We start from the raw sequence: 25567 nt of genomic DNA on the forward strand, positions 1-25567 counted from the left end.
TTCAATTATTCTTAAATAGCGAATTTCTTAGCAGATCTTAAGTGCATCACCAGAAATAATATTTCTTAGGCAGAGGAATCAACAAAAACAAAATAGGAAAAAAAAATCTTCTTTAGGGAGATCTCCATTTCCCCCTCTCTCTCATGTTATCCATTTTTTCCGTTCTTAACGAAGGACTATGGAATAATCCTGCTTGGTCTTGGTGAGACCAAGTGGCATAAATTCCAGCTTCAGAGAGAGTAGACACTATGGTAACATGCTGACAGCCTTCATTTACATAAAAGAATACTAATTACGCGGTATCATCAACATCTGTGATTCTGCTCACTGCCATATGCGACAGTGCTGGGTATTTTAACCCTTCAACTCACTAAATGTATCCAGAATTGCATCTGTGACAAAATCTGAAGACCACTTGAAGAGACATAGTGAAGGCATTTTTATAAATTACGTGATAAAAGTGAATTTTGTTTTTGCTAATATTTTATTTCCAAGTGGTATGAGAAAATATAATTCATTATCAATATATAATTAAGGAAAAGACTTTCATAAAATATAGAAATCACATTAAGAGGGGCTGGGGATGTAGCTCAGTGGTAGTGCACTTGCCTAGCATATGCTAGGCCCTGGATTTAATCCCAAGCATTAGGTGAAAAAAAAAAAAAAATCTCATTAAAATATAGTTAATAACCCAAAAGGGAAAGGTGCCACGAAAGTACTATGTAGGACTTCACAATGACAGTAGCTTTTAAATTTCTACATTTATAGCCAAAACAAAACTGAAATTAGGGCACACATTGAAAAGGTGGGGTTAGGGAAGCTAAGGGCCATGTGAGGTGGAGATTGCTGAATAGGTGGAATGTCCTTGCAGGCTGCTGCACATCCCCCTTCCCCTTGTTACCACCCTCCCTGAGTGGGAGTGTGTAGGGGAGTGTACAAGGGATTACCTCTAGAGCACAGCTCCAAGACCCCTGGAGGGACTGAAATTTCTGAGAGAAGTCCAAAAGCTCTGATGAAATGTATTCTCTGGCTCTTGGACCTGAGAACAGGAACATCCATTAAGCAGCAGGTCTTGGCCACAGGTGATGGGACCTGATGTGCTGGTGTCAGAACCCTTGCAAGATGACTATCATTTGTTGTCAGTAATCAAATGCTGGTGTTCAAGAATAACTGTGTAATTGGGGGTTATGCAGATTTGGGGTTATACCAGCATAATGTATCACCTTATGATACCTTATGATACATTATGCTGGTATGATATTAGGATGAGCTTTCTTCAATGCAAAAAGAGTACAGTAGGGCTGGGGATGTGGCTCAGTGGCTCAGCCTTGCCCGGCATGCCTGAGGCCCTGGGTTCAATCCCAGGATGGCCAATCACAAAACACTGGTTTGTTCATGGGGAGGGACCATCCCTGCCATTGTCCAAGAAAACAAAAAAGACAGATGCTTTGACATCTGTCATCTGACAGCAAATGACAGTAAAAATGCTTTACTCTGTACCAAATACTGACTTCTCTAACCATAGAAGAAACAGAACTAGGCCTTGGCGCTCTGTACTTCCACTCTCTCCTCTTGTTTGCTTCCTTCCTCTCACTGCAAATATTAAGTCTATTCTAACTTAAGAAAGAGACAGAGACAAAAAGAAAGACACAAGGTTGCCCTGCCTCTAGACTATCCTTGATACTGATTAGGCTCCTCCTTCCTCTGCCCTCTTGACCTCTGGAGGAGTATTATGCAGCTTCATCTCCTTGCAGCTCCTCCCCAACACCTCGATTTCATGGGAACTATTTTCTCAAAGGTCACTCACTAGCGATTTCCTTATAGTTAAATTCATTAGCCTTTGCTCAGTCTCCATCCACATTTGTACTGCATTTGACACCAAGTGCGCATTCTCTCCTGAACTTCAGGCTACCATTCTGGTCTGGTTTTCTTCCTACATCTGTAATCTCACCTCTGTTTTCAAATGTCTCCCAGTTCCTTGACATGTCAGCTTTCCTTAAGGTTTTGTCTGCACTTCTCAATGATTTATTTCATCTATTCCTAGAACTTTAAGCCATCATTTCAACATCGCATTGTATTTTATTCCCACAAATGTTTTTAAATTGCTTTACCAAGATATAATTTACATACTATAAAATTCACTCACTTCAAGTATACAACTCAATAATTTTTGGTATACTCACAGAACCCCAGCATACTTTTGAATATAAAAGTGTTTCTATTTCTGGCCTGGGGGTGTGGCTCAGTGGTAAAGCATTCCAAGCACGCGTCAAGCCCTGGGTTCCAGCCCCATAATGAGAAAAATAATAAATAAAAAAGTTTTGTTTTTTTTTTTAAGTTTCCATTTCCTTGCAGCAACTCAGTCTCTGGTTGAATTTTTACATACTGACACCTGCATTATGGCACACTACTATTATTAATGTTTGGAGGATGAAGCCACTGCATGTTTTGGGCTTTTCTATTTGGTAGCAGTGATGATCATACTGTGTGCTCTACACTCTCCATCGTCTGGGTCTCCTAATGAGCAAGATCAGTAAGATGACTGAAGGGGACTAAGGAGATGCCATCTGTGGAATAAAGCTAGCTGGCCTTCAAGGCATCGCACTTTTTGATTCATTAACCTAAATATTATTGCCAGAGAGGTCAGTGCCTAAACCTTAGTCCTTTTTCCAGGATGCTAGATTGAGGGCAAGGTGGCAAAAAAAAAAAAGACTGCTCATATTAAAATCAGAAAATTTTGAATTCCATGGGAGCACACATCCCCTCTCTCCCTCTTTCTCAGAAATACTACCCCTGACAGTGCAAAGAAGCGACAGCTCAAAGTAGTAGAGAACCAGGCTAGCTGTGTAAGGATTACTCAGGGCTTCTTCAAACTTAATAGTCTGTTGGGTTGGGAGACAGCTCAGTAGTAGAGTGCTTGCCCAGCAAGCTTAAGGTCTTAGATTCAGTCCTCAGCACCACAAAATAAAAACACTTAGTAGTTTGTATTGTCTTCAGATCAAAGGAATTGGCTTGCTACAAGTAGGTGTTGGCTCTGCACTTTCTAGAGGCCATCCATGTTATTAACCTCAAACAGGCACTGTGTATATTTTGAACCTCCCCAGTAGCCGGTTCCCAGTCTGTCCCAATGCACAGGCTCTGCAACATGGTAGCCCCCTCACCAACCCAGGGAATCAGTTCAGTCACCTAATCTAACTTCCCTTTGAATGCCAACACATGAATTCTCTAACTAATAAAAGAAACATGTTACTCACAGGCCAGGATTTTCTGTTGGCCAAGAAAAAATTATCCTAATGCAAAAGAACCCTGATCTGTTAACTTGATAACTCTTTGTTTTTCTTCTTTATTAAAGATAGGCATCTTTACCCAAATGTGGGCACAATACATGGCACAATGGCACATAGTTCAATTCCATTAAGTGCAACAGAAACCCCACTTCAGACAAATGGGTATGAGACTTGCATGAGGCAAACTACCTCTTGTGTCTCATTCTGACTGGATTACAACATTGGTAATAATGTCTGGAATACCAGCCACTTACAAGGATAAGGCAGGAGGATCTCAAGTTCCAGTCCAGCCTCAGCAACTTGTATCAAAGTAAAATAAAATGAGCTGGGGATAATAGTTCAGTGGTAAGCATCCTTAGTTCAATTTCCAGTACTAAAAAAAAAAAAAAAGGAATTTTCCTAAAGACAAAAGGAAAGGAGAATTAGATAGGAATGAAAAGATCTCTCACTTGAACATATATATTTTGTGCTTTTGAGATGGAACAAGTAAAGAAGGGCGCCAAAAACAACACCAGGTTCATAATAAACCCCAGAACAGCTTGAGCGTATCTGCTAAAAGAGAAAACAGTTTTTTTCCTGAAAGGGGAAAGCAAAAAGTCACTAGCAGTTTTTATGTTTTGTTTTAGCATGATCTCCCTGACAAACAAATGATAAAACAAGGTCCAAATAAGGTCTCTTATCACACAGAAAATTTTTCTACACCAAACAAGTGGGGTAGTTCTGTGATCCCAGTGGCACAGAAGGCTGAGGCAGGAGGATTACAAATTCAAAGACAGCCTCAGCAACCTAGCAAGGCCCTAAGCAATCTCAGCAGGACCCTGTCTCGGAATAAAATATGAAAAGGCCTGGCGGGGCTGGGGTTGCGGCTGGGGTTGTGGTAGAGTACTTGCCTAGGATGCGTGAAGCATCGGGTTCAAGCCTCAGCACCACATAAAAATATAAATAAATAAAGGTATTATGTCCATCTACAACTAAAAAAATTTTTTAAATGAGACTAGGGGGGCTGGGGTTCAGTGGTAGCACACTTGCCTGGCATGTGTGAGGCGGTGGGTTCGACTCTCAGCACCACATTTAATACATAAATAAAATAAAAATCTATCAATAACTAAAAATAATATTAAAGGGAGGGGGGCTAGGGATGTGGCTCAGTGGTTAAGCGACCCTTCTATTGCTACCACTGAGAAAATTAGTGTTTAACCTCCAAACATCTGATCATAGGAACCATGGTTTGTCCCTTCAGTAGGCCTCCCAAACACCAAGTTCTCTGCAGCGGCTAGACAACCAATCAAAAACATACATATGCATATGCCCATATATCTATGTCAAATATATATCATACCCTTCTTGAATTGTACCCATTACATATATGTGGTTTATTGTCTATATATTACAACCCAGTATATCTTTTAAAAACTATATACAGAAATAAATAATTTTCTCCTAATAGTTCATTAAGCTATTAGATGAAAACCGACAGGAAACTTTATAATGGGTGAATAAGCCTGACAACATCTGTCTCCAGAACAGTCGGCCCTCCCTAGTATGGTTCCTAGCAGCATCACCTATCAAGTATCTTGCTAAAAGAACTGAGCCTAAGTCCAAGGAAGCCTTGAGATCTAACTACTAGGTTAGGGGAAACCTAGGAAATAGGAACTTGACACCACAGGCTGTGATTAGCCAAATCATGGAGAAAGTATATGGCAAACACTACAGAGTCAATTAGATAAGGTTCTTTAACAAATGAATGATACTAAAAAGGGAGGCAAGGAGAGTGGATCTTCTATGGATTAGCGATAGATCAACTAAACATAATATGTGGTTCTTATTAAATACTGATTTGCATAAACCAACTATAAAGATATTTTTTTAGAAAACTGAGGGAAAATGTTCTAAAATACTGTCTATATCTACACTACTGTTTTTTTTTAAAAAAAAGCTTTATTGAAGGTTTGAAGTGTACAATCTGATAAGTTTTGTCAAGATATATACCCAAAGTCACAATCAAAATAATAAGCACATCCAACACAGCCCAAAATTTACTCATGCCCCTTTGCAGCCCCTGACTCCAACCTCCCTTCCTACTACTCCCAGTCCAAAACTGGGAAAAATGGAACACAGAGTAAGTATTAGATGACATTAAGTAATGATTAGTTTGATGATAATGGTACTATAATTTCATTTTTGAAATATTTGTATGGCAGTAATACCTCCGAGGTGTTTACGGATAAAGTATTATGATGTGTGGGGCGGGGATGGGGAGGGGTGAAAAGTGGCAGGAAGAAATAAAACAAGATCGTCAAAATGTTGGTCACTGTTGAGCCTGGTTGATGGTTACATAGAATTCATTCTACTAGTCTCTTTATTTTTGTGTATGCTTGAAAAGTTCCATAAAAAATATTTTTAAAGACAAAAAACAAAAAATACCTTTTAGACTCAGATGGCCATTTGGGAGGCCACTTGTAAGCTGCCTTCCAAATTTCTCTCCATAACTTCACCAGATTTTTATCTAGAATTCTGTCTACAAAATTTTCTGAGTATCTCCGCCTTTTGGGGACACCAAGCCACTTCAGTGGGTCTGTTGAAATACCCCTTGCTTTCTCATGGCTTCTCTTTCTGAAGCTTCTTCCTTTCCTGGGAAAGAAAGATCCCTGATTTTTTTTCCCCCTTAGAACTCTTTTCCCTCCTCATTCCAATCATCCAATGGAAAGGAATCTAACTACCTTATCCCCCAAGTCTCACTATAGTCTCAGTAAACTGTGGCTCAAAAATTACATTTAAAAAAAATCCAATTATTTTCGTTTCTCTGACCCCAGTCATATTAATGTTACTCCCAGTCCACACGATGCTTGGTGTGCCATGGCAAAATTTGGCCAACAGATCCCATACAATATGTTCAAATATCCACCAACTGGTTGTTTGCCAGCAGGGAATGTAGAACACTCTTTGTCATAGAAATGATGTTATGACTAGCACTCAGTTTCATTTTAAAAGCCTACTGAACCTACAATGTATCTATACTATAGTACTAGAATACCAGTACCACCACTGTGGAAGCTAACTATCAAATGTATTTATTATCTTTTTTATTTATTTATTTATTTATTTATTTATTTATTTATTTATTTTTTGCAGTACTGGTGATTGAACCCAGGGCCACTCTACCACTGAGCTACACCCCCAGCCCATTTTATCTTATTTTGTCTTAAGTTATTTTATTTTTAATTATCTTACTTTTATCTTAAATTGCCCAGGCTAGTCTCAAACTTGTAATCCTCCTGCTTCAGCCTCCAGAGTTGCAAGAATTACAGGTGTGTACCACCACATCTGGCTTCAAATGTATTTTCTCTGAGAAAATTAATTCAAATTTGCAACTCGGGATGCCAGAAATTGCTTTCCAGCTGCAGCCCAAGCAGTGAAATGGGGAATACCCTCCCCCTACTTTCTCCACATGGCTGAAGAGGGCTTTCCACACGTGGCCATTAGTATGGAAGACACATATATACATTGGGAACTGCCTGCAGAGAGAAGAAAAAAAAAAAAAAAAGGAACAATTTCTGTGAAAAGAAAACAAATCTGACTAGAATTTACAAATGGATCCTCAGATTAGATGCCAATGTTGGCTGTTTTGGTGGCTACTCTAAGAAATGGGAACCCCATCTTCCTGATGTCCTACTACTTAAATGACAACAATAACATTTAGTCCTGTGCCCTGCCCCACACAACACACCAAACATGTCAGGACAGAGACCCATCATATTTTGCACAGAGACACCGTATGTATGGGTGTGGTAGTGGGGACTGAACCCAATGGTGTTCTACCACCAAGCGACATCCCCAGCCCTCTTTAATTTAGAGACAGGGTCTTGCTAAATTGCCCAGGCCAACCTGGAATGTGTGATCTTGTACTTCAGCCTCCTGAATATCAGCTGGGATTACAGGTATGTGGAAAGCACTTGGTTTCAAGAGCAAAGATGACAAAAGTCCAAAGAGAAGACAGGAGTATTTGTTAAATATATATTAGGAAAAAAAAAACTGGATGTTACAAAGAGAACAGTCAGGAATTTTAATAGGGAACTGGTAAAACAAATTATAAATCAGCCATATAGTGGAAACCAAGAGTTGTTTAAAAAACAGTATGTGAAAAAGCAAAGGGACAAAATAGTGTATATAATAGATCATCAAAAGTATAAAAAAAAGGGGCTCAGGTTGTGGCTTAGCATGTTTGAGGCTCTGGGCTTGATCTCAGCACCACATAAAATAAAATAAATAAAGGTCCATCAACAACTAATCATATATATATTTTAAAAAAGAGTGTAAAAAAAGCCACGCACACACTCATGCAACTTAGAGGATAAACAAGAAGCAGTACACTACATGCCCTGTGGTAAACAGGAGTAGAGATAGAAAGAAGACTCTGTTGTCAACCTCAGCACCTTTAGGGGATATGGCACTGAGGAAACTCACTGTTTCAACAACCATAAAAATTCAGGCATTGAGCTGAGTGCAGTGGTGAAAAGCCTATAAGCGTAGCAATTCAGGAAGCTGAGAAAGGACAGGGCAATTTCGAGGCCAACCTGAGCTAGCGAGGCCCTGCCTCAAAATAAACAATAAAAAGGGCTGGGGATGTAGCTCGGAGGTAGAGTGCCCCTGAGTTAAATCCCCAGTACCAAAAACTAAAAAACAAAACAAAAAATTCAGGCATCAGCAAGATGATTGAAGATAAGCACAGAGCAAATATGTTTTGTCATGCTTTCATTAGGAAGTAAGATTTTGAGATAAGCAGCCTGATGACATTCATGGTATACAGAGAACCTGAGATCATGTTCTAGAAGCCCTAACCACTTCATAAAGAGCTCTCTTGCTGACATGGTGGTGTATGCCTATAATGCCAGCAACTCAAGAGGCAGAGGTAGGAAGATTGAAAGTTTAAGGCCAGCCTCAGCAACTTAGTGAGACCCTGCCTCAAAAGAAAAAGGGCTGGGGATGTGGCTCAATGATAAAGCACCCCTGGGTTCAATCCCTAGTACCAAAAAAAAAAAAAAAAAAGCCCTTTCCCCTTCTCTTGTCCATAACTTTATAACTGGCAAAGTACAAATCTCTTATTGTAGACTGGCAATACAACAGAGCCTCTGCCAGTCAAATGTCAATCACATTTCATATCAACCAAGGTACGAAGTTAATTTCTACTCTTCTTTCCAGGTGGCACTCCCAACAACTGTGCATAACGTGGAATTCATGGGCAGACTCTTTTCCCACGAAACTCCAGAAATCCCCCATGGAACAGCTCCTAACATTGTTCCAGTTTACTGGTCAGCAAAATACTTCTCAACAGCGCACCAACCTCTCTGAAGGAGTGGAAGCAGGGGAATGTGTGTGTGTGTGTGTTGTGTGTGTGTGTGTGTGTGAGGGGGGGGGAGAGGGAGAGAGAGAGGGAGGGGGAGAGAGAGAGGAGTATGTGTTAGGAGGTGGTGAAGGGAATCAGCTGAATGGCGAGGGAGGTTCAAGTGAGAGTGCACACACTCCTGTACGTGGAAAGTAATTAAATCTAACCAAAATACCAGCTGCCATGGCCAGCTATGCTGCCTATTTCTGAAAACAAGCTCCTATCAGCCACTCATTTTTGCCTCCATAGGGCTTATTATGGATATGAGGTGTCCCCCAAAAGCTCACGTGTGAGACGATGCAAGAAGGTTCAGAGGAGAAATGATTGGATTGTTATTCTTAACCCAATCCATGGATTAATCCATGATGGGATTAAATGAGTGGTGGCTAGTAGTGTGTGACTGGAGGAAGTGGTTAATTGGGGGCATGTATCTGGAGCTACAGTCACTCTCTCTGCTTCCATATGCCATGTGAGCTGCTTCCCTCTACCACCATGTTCTGCCATCATGGTCAGCCTCACCTCAAGCCCCAAGAAATGGAGCTGACCTTCTCTGGACTAAGACCTTTGAAATTGTGAGCCCTCAAATAACCTCCCCCTCCCCTACAATTGCATTGATCGGATCCTTCTGGCTAAAACAGGGCTTTTACCTTATTAGGCTGGTTAATGGAGCACCTTAAAGTAACTAACACTGTGGCCTTGATTTCATCCAGAGTCTCATCTAATAAGGTATTCATAGTATGGTATTCTTAAACAATTAGAGGACACTCTTATATTAAAAACAAGAAAAATCACTATCCTTTCAAAACAAATTTGGTTTATCTCATATTAACTACTTTTCTTAGGTCTTTAAACATTGCTTAATGGCAACACAGAGCAAGGATAGTAAAAGCCCAGTAAAGTTGTTAAAAGTAAACCCATTGCATTACAAAATGCAGTTGAATTAAAGAAGCAGAATTAGCCTAAGTTCAGTCTCCAGTGGGGGTATGTCCATTGAATACTCACAGATCCAGCAGAATGTGCTGCGTGGCAAAAATATCAAAAGGGCCCTCTTTCAACAAACCATAGAAGGCATTTGAAAGACGTGAACTGTGCATGACCCTCATCTCTTGTATAAGGGTAAAGCAGGAGTGCTTCTGGGTACTCTGCTACAGTGAGAGGGCACAGGAGGTGAGAGGACTGGGCCCTAACTCCTGTAAGAATAAGACAGGCTCCCCAGACAGAGGGCCACTGCACACCAAGGGAACACACTTCTTTGTAGTTTAAGTCCCACTAAATCCTAGTACCCCTTCTCCTGTTTTAAAATATTCACCTTCCGATTCTGCCAGTGAGTCCCATGATTTGCATTAAGACATCAAAGTCCCCATTAAAGGCAAACATAATCTTATATGGGAAACGCTAAGCTAATCAACTAATAACTAAACACAGGCTCCTTTACAGTAGCAGGAAGTAGAAAGCAGAGTTCTGACGGACAAGATACTGCATAAGCAAATGTTCACAGAAAGAAACTAGAGAGGGAGGGAAAAGTATGACTCACTGCCTCTGAGCCTTAAGGCTGTATGACCAATGAGGATGGTCCCTAGAGAAAACACACAAAATAAGCTTCCCTGACTTCATAAATGTTTCTTTAGCATCTCTTCTATGTTGCCTGTGATAACTGTGTGAATCAATGTAGATACCCATAAGATTATAATACCAGTGAGATATATATCTTTAACAAAGATGTAATAAAACAAGGTATACTTGTAATCCAATAAGTATAGCTTTAAAAAAAAAAAAAAAAAAAAGACAGTCTCATTTTTCCGAGGCAGGCAACTCCTGGGCTCAACCTATCCTCCTATCTCAACCTCCAGAGTTGCTGGGATGAAAGGCATGCGCCACCACGCCTGATCAATGTCAGACTTCTGAGGGACCATTTAATTCAATGCTAATTCCAAGGGGCCAACTTACTAGTCCTCCAGTAAAGAAAATATGACATCAAGCTGGTCCAGATCCAATCTGGACTTTAATGGAAAGGCAGAGGCTGGACTATTAAGGTGATGATGTCAGTAAGAAATAAGGAATTGTACTGCAAGTGATGGCGCACACCTGTAATCCCCAGAGACTTGAGAGGTTGAGGCAGGAAGATTACAAGTTTCAAATCAACCTCTGTAATTTAGCAAGCACTAAGCAAACTAGTGAGACTCTGACTCAAAAAATAATAATGAGCTGTGTGGTGGCACATGCCTATAATCCCAGCAACTCAAGAGGCTGAAGCAGGAGGATCGTGAGTTCAAAGCCAGCCTCAGAAATTTAGTGAAGCACTTAAACAACTCATTGAGACCTTGTCTCTAAAAAAAATGCAAAAGAATCTACAAATTATTAGAACAATTAACAGTTCAGCAAGATTGCCTGAGTATTGGATTAGAAATGTTTGAGCATAATATGAGATATGATTTTNAAAATAAGATAAAATGGGCTGGGGATGTGACTCAGTGGTTAAATGTTCCTGGGTTCAAAAATCCACAGTACCAAAAACAAAAACAAAAAATAATAATAATAAAATAAAGTACTGGAAATATAGCTTAGTGGTAAAGCACCCCTGGGTTCATTCCCTAGTACCTGAATAAATAAATAAGGAATTGTCACTTTGTATTTGTACATTGCAATGACATATAGTGTCTCCAAAATAACAGTTAAGAGTTTGTTCTCTGAAAATTAAATAAAAAAGAAAAATGTAGTGAAAACAAAATCCATGTGTTAAAATAACCAAAACCCTAAGTTCTGGTATCAACCAGATACCAGGGGTCTGAGTGACAAGAGTTCTGAGGACCCCCAAAGTGAACAAAGTGACCTAGACAGAATCTGACAGTTGAGGACGTCAGTCTATGCTTGACTATGGACTGGAGATCAGCAGTAAGAGGGAGTGTCCTCTGAGCAAATTAGACTGAGTTCTTCCTTAGCAGGTCTCCAACTCATAAATAGACTCACTGGAGTCTGGTGATAGCCTATGAGGGCCTGAGAGCACTGGTCACTAACGTCATCCAGAAGGCTCCCTCTGCACTTATTCCTTGCACAGAAAACCAAAATTGATTTTCCACATAGCCCACCTTCAGGGAGAAAATGCAATAACCACCAACTCAAGTACCAGTGTGCTTAACAGTTTTATTTATCATTATAATTTTAATCTTCACTCTGATGATTTGACCACATAAGTCACTTCCCAAGATAACTGGTCATTGTATCTTGTTCGCACAAAATTGAAGTTCTGGACCTTTAGAGTTAAGGTCTAGACCCTAGTTACGACTTCACCAGGGTAATGCCACCTGGGAGGGCTCTGGGTAAGAAGCTGGCATTTTCAGGGATAGGTAGCTCTCCATTCACGATCTCTACAAGTAGAAAACAGTTGGACAAAACCTGGCTGGGGCTAAATACTTTTCAGTATTTTTATAATTAACATGCATTATAAAAAGTCAAATCAACTGTCATTTATTGAACACTTACTACATCCAGGCACTATTCTAATACTTAACATATATCATTCATTCCTCATGATAAGCTGATAAGGTAGTTATTTTAACCCTATTTAAAATAGAAGAAACTTAGAGGTCATGAACCCTATCCATGATTGCACAGCTGATACATGGCTAAGCTCTGACTTAGACTTCGAAACTCGATGTTAACTAAATGCGATCAACCACTATTAGAATTTAAATTTTTTTTAAAAAAAATTTCATCTTCTTGATTACCAGAGCAGGATTGAACATCTTTTCAACTATATATTGGCCATTCTCTTTTCTCTGCTGTGAACTGACATAACAAGCAAGCACTCACCATTGAACTTCCAATCACATAAAAACTTATCAGAACTAATAAGAACTCAACTGCTTTGAAGCACTATCAAAGCTCTGTGCAGTGGCAGTATTGTGGCCAATGAGGTTTATCTGAGGCATGATTGTTGCTAATTGAAGCACTATCAATAGAAACATACTTAATATGGTCAGAAACAAATAATAGGCATTACCTATTCTAAGAGATGAACTAATCCTTTTTTTGGTTGGTCGATTTGCCTTTTTCTCATTAAATGATTACAGTTCTGTACATTTCTGGATGTAAGGCCTCTGACACTTAGATGTGTTATAAGTATCTGTGTATAAGTGTGTGGCTTGTCTGTTGTTTAGGGGGCCATGTCATGCATAGGATTTATAGTTCATGCAATCATAGGGTGCATTTTATGATTTTATATTTTATGAAACCATTTCTTACCCCAAGATAATTAAGATATTCCCTTATAGTTTTTCCTAAAAGTTATACAGTTTGCACTGAGGTTGCTAACACATCTGTGTTGTTTTGCTTTTGTTTCCTATTCTACTAGCCTTTTTGACTCACCATTTCCCACTGCCACAGGGTTCCATTACCAAAAAGACAAGTTAAGCCAATCTTGCTGGCTCATACCACCTCTTCCCCACCAATTCTTTTAAAGTAACTTTATCCGTTTTTGTTTCTTTATCATATGAAACTTAAGGTGAACTTGTAAAATTCTGTCCAAAAAAATCCTTTTGAAAGTTTGATTGGCATTGCATTGAATTTATAAACTTATTTTGGGGAAAACTGACCTCTTCGTGGTAGTGAGTCTTCCCATCCATATCTACGTTTAGTATTTCCTGGACCCTTTTAAAGTTTTTGAATGGAATCTTTTGAAAATATAATACACATTTACCAAATGGTTACTGCTAGTATGCCAAAATGTAATTCACTTTTATATTAGTTTGAATCATATGGAATTGCTGATATTTAATAATTTTGACCTAAAAATCATATCTCATATTATGCTCAAACATTTCTAATCCAATACTCAGGCAATCTTGCTGAACTGTTAATTGTTCTAATAATTTGTAGATTCTTTTGCATTTTCTCTGGGTGACCTCATAATCTTTAAGTACAGACAGCTTTCCTCTCTTTTCTATTTCTTTTTTCTTGTCTTCTGGCATTAGCTAGGAACTCTAGTTTGTTAGTAAACAATAAGGGTGATACAGTGGGCATCATCTCCTTATCTGAACTTTAGAGGTAATGGATCTACAGTTTTACCAGGAAGTATAATGTCTATCTAGGGGATTTTAGTTAACTTTAGGTTACAGAAGTTCTTTTTTATTTCTAGTTTGGATAAAAAAAAATCAGACTAAATATTAAATTTCATCTAATATTTTATTTTGCACCTATTAAGAAAATCACACACTGGGGCTGGGGTTGTGGGTCAAAGGAAGAGTGCTTGCCTAGCATGCGTGAGGCACTGGGTTTGATTCTCAGCACCACATAAAAATAAAATAAAGGTATTGTGTCCACCTACAACTAAAAAATAAATGTTCAAAAACAAAAAAAAGAAAATCATACAACTGTCCTTTTAAAATATGTTGGTTTATATCAGTGATAGATTTTTCTGAAGCTGAAAACCGCATATAATAAAAAAAAATTGGTCTTGATGTTTTATTTTCAAATACAATGTTATCCTCAGTCTGTTAATATTTAGGGTGGGGATATAACTCAGCTGGTAGAGTGCTTGCCTCGAATGCACAAGGCCCTGGGTTCAATCCCCAGCACTAAAATATATATATATATATTTTAAGTTCATTTTCAGAAGTGAGATTAGTCTTTCCTTTTCTTATATTGCCCTTCCCTGTTTTACTATTACACTAACTTCAAAAACTGAGATGGGTGACTTTCCCTAGCTCTAGAATGTTCTGTTCCAAGGTTTATCTGTTCTAGAAAGACCTGAAAAATTTTACCTGCAAACCTGTCTCTTTTGGACATTCTATAAGATGGTTTTAGTGGTTGATGTAGCTAAATTCAAAGCAAGATCCAGGGCTGGGTGTACAGCTCAGTGGCGGAGCCCTTGCCTAGCATTCCCAAGGCCCTGGGTTTAATCACCAGCACTACAAAAAAAAAAAAAGACTCTCAAATCCAGTAATCACAGGTCTAAGCCTTGGGAAAGTGTGTCTAGGTGATCCAGTGTTTACTTTAACCCCTGCAGAAATCCCACATTGGTTTATACTTTTGAAAACATTTAAGCCAGGTGCATACCTGTAATCCCAGTTGCTCATGAGGCTAAGGCAGGAGAATCTCAAATTCAAGGTCAACCTGGGCAACTTAGCAAGACTCTGTCTCAAAATAAAAAAGAATACAAGGGCTGGGGATGCTCAGTGGTGGAATGCCCCTAGGCACAATCCTTGGTACCACAATAAAGAATTTTAAAAAGAAAATATTCAAATAAATAGTATGCTACTATTAGAAAGAAGGACAATGATGGAGGAAACAATCAGATGTTCAAGCAATTAGAATTTAGGAAAGGGGTATGATACTCCAGTACTACAGGACTCAGAGCTGAGGCCTGTGGTACTCCTGGTACAGGGTGAGGGGCATGGAGAGCATGATAGGCCCCTTCACTAAGACCACTGGTTTTATTGCTGTAAAGAGTGGTACCATCAGGGTTGGGGATTTATCTCAGTGGCAGAGCACTTGTCTAGCACATGCAAAGCCCTGGGTTCAGTCCTCAGCCCTGGGGGGAAAGAAAAAGAGTGGTACCATCACTTTTGAAGTAAATGAATCATCTCCCTTCCCTACTAGTTTTCTTGGGCTTCTAAAGCCATAATTAATATTAACACTGTTCCACAACTACCAGTTTTAATGGCTTTCTCATATGATAAAGTCCAAGTTTCTCAACCGGACTTTCAAAAGTATTCCAAACAATCTGACTCTGGACTAGCTTCTAATATTATCTCCACTTTTTTTTTTTTTTTTTTTTTAAATACAAACAACCAGATAGTCTGGTCTACTAATCAGAAGTCCCCAGATACACTTACCTCCTTGCCATGCTATCCATCCTCTTCTGTTCTAATCCTCAAAGCCCCATTTTTCTTTCCTTTTTTTCCCCCCTTCACTTTTGGTACTTAGGAATGAACCCAGGGGCCTTTTACCACTGAGCTACATGCCCAGCCCTTACTTCTCTTTTATTTTGAGACAGCATCCTCCTAAGTTGCTCAGAGCCTGCTAAGTTTCTGAGATTGGCCTCAAACTTATGATCCTCCTGCCTTAGCCTCCTGAGTCACGGGATCACAAGCATGTGTCACATGCCTGGCAGGTTCATCATTTTCATAATGGTCTTTTCCTGCCCACTCTACCACACATGAATCTCTACCTCAAAGAATACCTCATTGCCCACAGCCCTCAGTTGTTTATCTAGTTTCCCAGCCATATTTCATATTTCTGCTTAAGGCAAAGGATATACACTCACTGCCTTCCCAGGGATTTTGATATAAGAACTAAAAATTCTGGGGATGTGGCTCAAGTGGTAGCGCGCTCGCCTGGCATGCGTGCGGCCCGGGTTCGATCCTCAGCACCACATACAAACAAAGATGTTGTGTCCACCGAAAAATAAATAAATAAATATTAAAAAAAAAAATAAAAAATAAAAAATAAAAATTCAATCCTAATTTTCCCCTGAGCATCCTTTACTGATATTAGATGCCTATCTTGACTTCTAATCCTAGGTGGAGCTCCTTCTCTTTGATAAATAAATTGAAATGCTTTTGCATTATGCAGATATAATTATCTTCTGAAAGTCTGTGATTGCTCATTAACCTATTCTTTCCCAGTTCCAGCTCCTTTGCCAGGTACCACAGCGGACTGTCATGCTTTCCAAGCTACACGAGAATGTATGGGTAATTGCCTAGGTCCTAGTATAAACAAAACTGGTACATGCAGACACAAAGGTCAAACGTTTAAAAAGACTTGGTTTTTTAGACAACTGTACACATGGTGTGTTGTTTGCAAAGACAGGGAAAAAAAGCACATTAAAGATGCCATTTTTAATGGCTCACAATATGTGTCATATTTAAATGAAGTTAGTTTTTTTTTCAACCAGATATTCATTCTTATTATGGGGACTATGTTGTTCAAAGATACCAGCTTCCACTAGAGGGCATTTTTGGCAAAACTTTATCACTAGATATTAATTTAGTAAATAAATATTTACTGAGCACACACCTATGATATAATAAGCACTGAGGCACAGAAGCCAGTCAGAACAGGATTAGGCAACGCCACAAATCTCAATTAACTAAAATGATTGACAAATTTGATATCTTAAAAACATTAAATCTAGCCAGGAGCGGTGGCACACGCCTGTAATCCCAGCAGCTCTGGAGGTTGAGGCAGGAGGATTGCAAGGTCAAAAGCCAGCCTCAGCAATGGTGAGGCCCTAAGCAACTCAGTGAGACCCTACCTCTAAATAAAATACAAAATAGGGCTGGGGATGTGACTCAGTGGTTGAGTGCTCCTGAGTTCAATCCCCAATACAAAAAATAAATAAATAAATAAATCTAATTCAATATTTCTTTAACTCTTTTGTGATCGAAGATCTTACAGTACTTCTAGCTGTTTTTCTGCCCTTTTTTGAGGAAGGTGCCTTTGACTTAAATTCCCATTAATAAGAAATTTAGACCTATAATTAGGGAAGTAAATTTTTGTTTATTTTCATTACATATATTTCTCTATTAATTCTCAGTTAAAATAAATGATTAATAATTTGAGAATTATAATAGGTGATAAAATGTTTAAGCACTGACATGTAACCTTTCTCCAATAGCTTCCTCCATACTCTAAATAAGATTTTAGAAATGAGTCTAGTTTGAAAACTCAAAAAAGTATAAAAAATTCCATGTGAAATACCTACCCCATATTTCTCTTTGTTATGGGTCAGAATTCTCATACCTGCCACACATCACAGGTGTGAAATCTAGTTCAACAAAGGCAGAAGTGGACACAATTATCACAGTATGGATGCAAAGGAAATGTAAGAAATAGTAGCAAGATTTCATTCCATATCCTTAATGGGCCAACTGGTGAAGAGTGGGCTGACAGTCCATATGTAAGATCCTGGTTATTAACCTAAGCCCAGATTATTTAGTGTATGATTCCAAGTGCAATGAATATAACTAACCTACTGAATGAACATCACAGCTTAGCAATACAATAGCACACTGTACAGTATTCATGGTCTACCTTCCTGATTGCATGGCTTAGTGGGAGCTGCAGCTTGATGCCACTACGCAGCATCATGAAAAAGTATTGTACTTCATATTGCTAGCCCAGGAAAATATGAATATTCAAAATTTGAAGCGTGGTTTCTACGTAATATGTACTATTTTCATACCATTGTAAAGTCAAAAAATCACAAGTTGAACCATCATAAATTGAGGACCATCTGTACTTGAGACATTGTTTTTTTCTTCCTGTTTCTTAGATATGACAGTAGAAATAGGGAAATAGTGGCAAAGGAAAGAAGGAAAGTGGTGGTAATTCTTGAGGATGATGCAACATTCTAACCCCAAACCACCACTAAGTCTTCAGTGTAAGTTTTTGCCCACCATTATGGGGGCAATCCTTAGTTTAGAGAACATAGCTGACTACAGGGTTGCTGTGTCTTACATTTATTTAGTATTTTCCAAAGTAACAAAGGTGTAGTAATGCCTTTTGGACAGGTAGATGATTAGATGAAACAATGACAAATATACATTTAGCATGCAAGAAAGGCTTTAGAGAACTTAAAGGAATGCTCATGCTGTTAACATTCCTATTATAAGATGCTAAAATGCAGTCATGAAAAACAACTTGACTGCAACTTAGTTTTGCTAGGTTACTCAAGTTTGGAAAATGGAAGGCACTGGGATGTAAACACAACTGTTGCTTTAAGAAACAAAGAAAGCAAGCTAAGGAAAGGTGGGTAAAAGAAAACTAAACAGAATAGGAAGTGAGTAGGTGAGAAGGAAGTTTACAGAAGTAGACAGAGTAAGCTGGAGGGCAGCTAAGAAAGGAGACATTTCTTTTGGCTCTTAGGGAATACTAAAAGTCTTTCTTTAGAAAGCAGTACTCAAAAGTCCTGAAATAAAGATACCTTGACCAATGGACACGATGTTTGTCCTGTTAAACAGGCAAACTAACACTCCCATCCCTGATCTCTCCATTTCTGTGACTGGCTCCATGACTCTACACTTACCATGGACTGAAAAGTTCTGTCTCATCTACTTTTTTCTTTCATTCATTCATTCATTCTTGCAGTACTGGGGATTGAATCCAGGTATGCTCTACCACTGAGCTACATTCCCAGTCCTTTTTTTCAAAATATATTTTACTTATACATGAACACATTATCTTTATTTTGTTTGTTCTTATTTTATGTGGTGCTGAGGATCGAACCCAGTGCCTCACATGTACAAGGCAAGCACTCTGCCACTGAGCCACAACTCCAGCCCGCCTGCCCGCTGCAGTCCTTTTTATTATTATTATTATTATTTTAAATTCGAGATAAGTTTTACTAAATTGCCACGGCTGGCCTTGAACTTGGGATCCTCCTATCTCAGCCTGCCAAGTTGCTAGGATTACATGCATGTGCTACTATGCCCAGCTTTGCCTCATCCATTTTAAATGGAAAATAATTTCCACCCAATCTTACCCAAACACCCTCTACCAATAATAACTGCCTACAAGTAGCTTACCATCTGGAGAGGCTTACTTTTTCTTCCACCCTGTGTTTAAAGTCCAACTACTTATGACGTCCTATTTTGAGTTCATATTGCATTTATAGGTTGTTTGCTTACTTTTTACAGTCTTTTAAATATTGATATTTTTAATTTATAAATCGGTCCTCCCATTCAGAAGGTACGTTATTTCAGGGAAGCTACCATCTCCTCATATCTCCAAAGCCCACCAAAATGCTTTAAACATAAAAGCGTTAGAGGGAGTGCTAGCCACACAATGGTGGACTAGGCAGCTACAGGTCCTTCCCCAAAGGAAGTACAGAGAAGGCCGGAACCATGCCTCTTCCACTCTTTCCAGGGCCAATGGAATGCCTGATAGATATTAAATTTATTTACTAAAGAATTAGCTGAAGGTAGTGTGAGGCCCTTGAGGATAGTATGAGCAAAGACAAGAGGACAAAAGGGTGTTGAAATCCTACCTCCACCACCCTACCCCACACTGGGCTTCCTCTCTTTGGACAAAAATAAGTAGACTGTGTATTCAATATTCTATCTATCTCACCTGACACAGAGTACTGAACAGACAACCATGAGAGCTTGGAAGCCACTGAAAATAAGGAAAGCAGCACATTGACATCAGGAAGATGTCAGGGGGAGCAAGAGATCTGAAAAAAATCCTACAGCCATTAGCAGGGCTCATTAGTAAAGGTCTTCCTCTACACAAAGCCATCACACAAAGACCTGGGGAGGTACTTTAGCAAATGCCCAAATCCCAGCAAAAGATTACAAGATGTACAAGATATACAGGGAAATACAGCTTAAAGCAACTAAATAAAACTCCAGAAACAGATCCTAAAAAATGTAGATCTATGAACTGCCTGACAAAGAATAACTGTTTTAAAGATGCTCAATAAGCTAAAAGAGAATACAGATATTAAACTAAGTGAAATTAAGAAAACAATGCATAAACAAAACTAAAACTATTAAAAATATGCAAACACAAACTCTGTGGTTGAAAAACACAATCATTGAAGCTAAAATTCATCAGAAGGGTTCAACTGCAGACTTGATTAGGTAAAAGCAAAAAGGAGCAAACCTGAAGACAGGTCATTTAAAACTTCTATATTCAGAAGACCCAAGAAATTCCACCAGAAAACTTCTAGATCTAATAAATGAATTCAACAAAGTAGCAGGATATAAAATTAACATCAGCCAGGTTGGCACATGCCTATAATCCCAGCAGTTTGGGAAGCTGAGACAGGAAGATTGCCAGCCTCAGCAACTTAGTGAAACCCTAAGCAACCCAGCAAGATCCTGTCTCTAAATAACATAGAAAAGGGATGGGGATGTGGCTTAGTGGTTAAACACCCCTGGGTTCAATCCATGGAATAATAATAATAACAACAACAACAATACCCATAAATCAACTGCATTCCTATACATCAGTGATGAATCAACTGAAAGAGAAATTAGAAAAACTATCCCATTCACAATTGCCTCAAAGAAAATAAAATATTTCAGAATCAACCTAATAAGAGGTGAAAGACCTCTACAATTAAAACCAAAGAACACTAAAGAAAGAAATTGAAGACCTTAGAAGATGGAAAGATTTCTCATGCTTATGGATAGGCAGAACTAACACTGTCAAAATGGCCATAGCCCCAAAAGCATTATACAGATTTAATACAATTCCTATTAAAATCCCAATGACATTCTTCATAGAAATAGAAAAAACAGTCATGAAATTCATTTGGAAAAATAAGAGACCCAGAATAGCCAAAGCAATCCTTAGCAAGAAAAGTGAAACAGGAGGCATCACAATATCAGACCTTAAATTATACTACAGAGCTACAGTATTAAAAACAGCATGGTATTGGCACCAAAATGACATGAAGACCAATGGTACAGAATAGAAGACAAACACGGTTATCTCACACTAGACAAAGGCGCCAAAACATATATTGGAGAAAAGATAGCCTCTTCAACAAATGGTGCTGAATAACTGGAAATCCATATGTAATAAAATGAAATTAAACCCCTATCTCTCACCCTGCTCAAAACTCACTCAAAGTAGATCAAGGACTTAGGCACTAAAACAGAGACCCTGTGCTTAATAATAATTATAGTAATAATAATAATAAAATAGGCCCAAATCTCCATGATGTCAGCTTAGGAACTGAATTTCTTAATAAGACTTCTAAAGCACAAGAAGTAAAAAATCAAGAATCAATAAATGGCATTTTATCAAACTAAAAAGCTTCTTCACAGCAAAGGAAACAATCAAGAACATGAAGAGAAAGCCTACAGAATGGGAGAAAATCTTTGCCACCTGCACCTCAAAACATCAATCTCCAGGATATATAAAGAACTACATTTAACACCAAAAAAAACATATAACAAGACCTCAAAATTCATAATCTCAAGTGGAAGATAAAACATAAGCTCAGAGAATCTGGATGGAAAGACGATCTCAGGTACCAAGGCAACCACCAAAAGCCTAACTAAGAAGCCAGGCACAGTGGTACACACCTAACTGCAACTACTAGGGAGGCCAACTCAAGAGAATTTTAGGTTCAAGGCCAGCCTGGGGAACTTAGTGAGACTGTCTTAAAATGAAATTTTAAAAGGGCTAGAGATGTAGTTCAGTAGTAGAGTGCCTGCCTAGCATGTACAAGTCCTGGATTTCATTCCAGCACCACACAAACATATACACACATGCACGTGCGCACGCACACACACACAAACACACACACACACAGAAACAGGGTAAGCTACAGTTCAACTGGTATTTCTCCAAATATGCTTCCAACCAATGAGATAATACTATTACTTGAGAATTCATTTGATCCCAAGATAACTTATCCTAACCCAAAATAGTCCAGATGAATCAGTTCCCTAACCACTAATCTCCAGACCAATAATTTTACTGGCCAGGATGAGATTGCTAATTTGTTTTGTTTGGGGGAAACACTGGTTTTTTATTAAGAGTTTATATCTCTCCAACATTCTTGGTGTAAAAATGCTCTTCTCTTCTGGTAAAGGTAAGTAGATGGAGGTTTAGATTGGTGAGTGTGTGCATGCACACATATGCATCTATTTTCTTTTTCGGTACTGGGGATTGAACCCAGGGGCACTTAACCATTGAGCCATATCCCCAGTCCTTCTTTCATATTTTGTTTTGAGCCAGGCAGGGTCTCACTAAATTGCTTAGGGCCTTGCTAAGTTGCTGAGGCTGGCTTTGGATTTGCAATCCTCCTGCCTCAGCCTTCCAAGTCGCTGGGATTACCGGTGTGCACCACTTCACCTGGCTACATAAGTGCATCTTTTGAAGATCCATGAAATCAAAAACATCAGGAAGCCACTGCTTCAGATCAAGTCCTCTTAAAACAAAGCCTTGGAGAGCCCTTTTACCTTATGGTTCTATGATTTTAAACATTAGAATTCTCTGGAGAAGAGCTTCTCATGATAACTTCTGGCATTGGTCTTAGGCTCTTCTGCTTAAGTTTTCTTTCTTTTTTTTTTTATTTTTTTATAGTTGCAGGTGGACAACATGTCTTTATTTTATTTGTTTATTTTTATGTTGTGTTAAGGATCGAACCCAGTATCTCACAAAAGGTAGGCAAGTGCTCTGCCACTGAGTTACATTCCTAGCCCCTTAAGTTTTCTTTTATATATTCCATTCCCTCATTAAAAGTACTTTTTAAAAATATCTATAACTTTTTTATATATACCTTTATTTCACTTATTTATTATGTGGTGCTGAGGCTCAAACCCAGGGTCTCGCACATATGAGGTGAGCTCTCTACCACTGAGCCACAACCACAGCCCTAAAAGTACTTTTATTTATCATTTTCTGCTCTCTACAACTCAGTAAAATGTTAAGGCAGCAATTTTAAATCTCCCATTTACAAATAAACTGAGAAGCAGTTAAAAAGTCAAGCCAAGCTGCCTGGGTTGGAATTTCAGCTCTTTCTTTATAGTTGTGACTGCAAAAGAGCTCTCTGGACCAATTTCCTCATCCATAAAACATAAACAAACACATTTCTACTATGCAGGTTTGTTGTAAGCATTAAATTAGTTAAGAAATAACAAAATGTTTAAAGTAATACCTGAAACACAGAGTTGAAGAAATGACAGTTACTACACAGTGATCATGACACTTCCTCCAAATAACAAGATGACACTGCTAACAAAGTTGCAAAGCTTGCTCCCTGCTGAGATTCTTCCAGCAGAGCCCCCACAGACTCCTTTCCCACTGGCTGAGTGCTATAGAGGTAACTACAGATCTTTCTGGGCAAATGATTGTTCTAGGCTATTATTAGTTACCTCTTCAAATAAAATCCAACCTCTTAAGAAGCTCCTACAACCTGCCCTGCCATTTAAATGTTATAGGTTTGTTTGTGATTTAAAATTACCTTCTTTCAGAACCCTTGTTGGCCTGCACAACTGAAAACTTGACACCTTTAAGGCTTTAAGAACTTGTAATATTAATAAGTTCTGACACTTCAGCAGCCTTTCTCTCAAGCATGCATTCTGAACTTCTCTGCTTTGCATTCCCAAGTAGCTTCTGGGTGGTAAGTTGAACAGAGATAAATCAAGCAGAATATGCCAAAGAAACACTTTGAAGACACACTATGGTACAGCTTCAAATGATGTAGCACCACTAGGGACCCAGAGAATCATGGTGGCGGATACTGAGGGTTCCTTGATGAGCACCTGGAGTATTTCTTTCTGAAGAGGGGATGGCAGCTTCTAACTGTGCCAAGCTCAGTATATGGAGTCTGCAGCTAAAATCACAGACCAGGGTGTGAAGCTGGTGAGGATCTGCAATTGCCGGTCAGTGACTATCATCTTCAACTACAAAGAATCAGGTGGCTCTCTGCTCTGCATTCTTTAGCTCCTTATTTATCTTTGTGCTAAAGTGACGGTTGGCCTGAAGTCATATTAACTCATCTGCCCAGGAAAAAAAAAAAAAATGGAAAGAACAATCCACATAGGGAAAACACACAAAGAGCTTAATAAAATTTGTACTGAGCCATCTGACTTGTAATCTCCTTTCAGTGCTCTTTGTCCCTCACTATAGAAAGGTCTCTTACAATCTAAGAGTTAGAAAGGTAAGTTCATGAAGTCTGACAGCAGGAGTTTTGTTTTGCTTTTCCCGCTGAGTATCCACTCCTCCTGCACAGGGCCTGCGGTTCAGGAGAAGCTGGCCTTGGAAATAGCACAGGGGTGGGTCCTGAAAAATATCAACCAGTCTCTGCAGGATTCTGCCTAGCAATGATCACTGGGTCAACAGAGTACATAATGTGGCCTAGGCTTGCCAATCCGACAGAAGGTAAGAACACACTGTGAGGGAAAGTTGTCATTTCAGTGATGGTATCAATTGGTTGTCTTGTTCACACGAGTTAAGATTATTCTGGTTCTTTATAGGCTGAATAATTTTGTATCCTGAGTATTTTAAATATGACAAGACTGAGCATGTTTAAATCCCCCAAAGAATGTTAATTTTTTTATTTATTAAGCAATCAACCTGATTGGATTCAGGTCACAGTTCCAACCAACCTTCTGTGGGTATAATTTAAATATCAGTTCCACATTCAAACTTTGCAGAGCTGTTCCGATCTGTCTGGCATGAGCACTACCCAGTGGCCAGCCTAGGACCTGGGTTGTGACCTAACTCACATTTCAGTTCTCAAAGACTTAGGATCGGATTCATACATGTGCTGTTTAGGGATGAGCCCAAGATCATCAACAACTTTATGGGTCTCTTTTCCAAGGTTCTCATTCCATTTTCTCCCAAGTGTTCCGCTTCCCTAGGGCTCTCATTTCCTGTCAGTCTAAAGGCTGGGGCTTTAGACTACAATATATTACAGGGGTAAGTGATAGGAGGACAGAAAAAGAAAAAAAAAAAAGTGGTAGGCGTTTGCAGCACCCTTTTAGGACTCCAGCCTTTCTGCCATCACTGCCGACACCATCAGCGGATCACACTGGGACCGGGACAGAGGAGTGGAGAAAACTGTTCAGAGTGGAAGTTTCTCCTATTTCTTCCTGATCATTGGAAGTCTCCTTTCCCACCCAAGTCAGAGCTAGGGGGATTATCCTGGAGCTGTGTCATGCCTTGCACTGACTTTGAGGTCTGGCTCCCTTGATTCCAGGCCAGAGGTGCTAAGAATAAAAGGAGAAATTCCTGACTAGATTGGTGGTACTTTAAGTCCTGGCCTTCTCTAATCTACCTGCTATTATTTACTTTTCAGAGTCCTCAAATTGCTGCTCTCTGCATTCCATCCAGATATTGAGCTGTATTCAGGAGGAGAGGCTAGGCAAAATGTATTTTTTTCTGTCTTACCCAGAACTGGAATCCTCCAGGAGCAAATATTTTTAAATTAAAA

The 25567-nt window shown here is 39.0% G+C and overlaps 1 protein-coding gene and 1 pseudogene across 19 annotated transcripts in view; one reads left to right on the plus strand and one right to left on the minus strand.

Annotated features, from left to right (window-relative positions):
• Positions 1 to 25567, minus strand: part of Usp49 (ubiquitin specific peptidase 49) — an 89580-nt gene that overhangs the window by 14259 nt on the left and 49754 nt on the right. The window lies entirely within an intron of this gene.
• LOC125617568 lies at positions 12551 to 12682 on the plus strand (annotated as a pseudogene).

The sequence above is a fragment of the Marmota marmota genome, unplaced genomic scaffold, assembly GCF_001458135.2.
Source record: "Marmota marmota marmota unplaced genomic scaffold, marMar, whole genome shotgun sequence".
Classification (NCBI taxonomy): domain Eukaryota; kingdom Metazoa; phylum Chordata; class Mammalia; order Rodentia; family Sciuridae; genus Marmota; species Marmota marmota.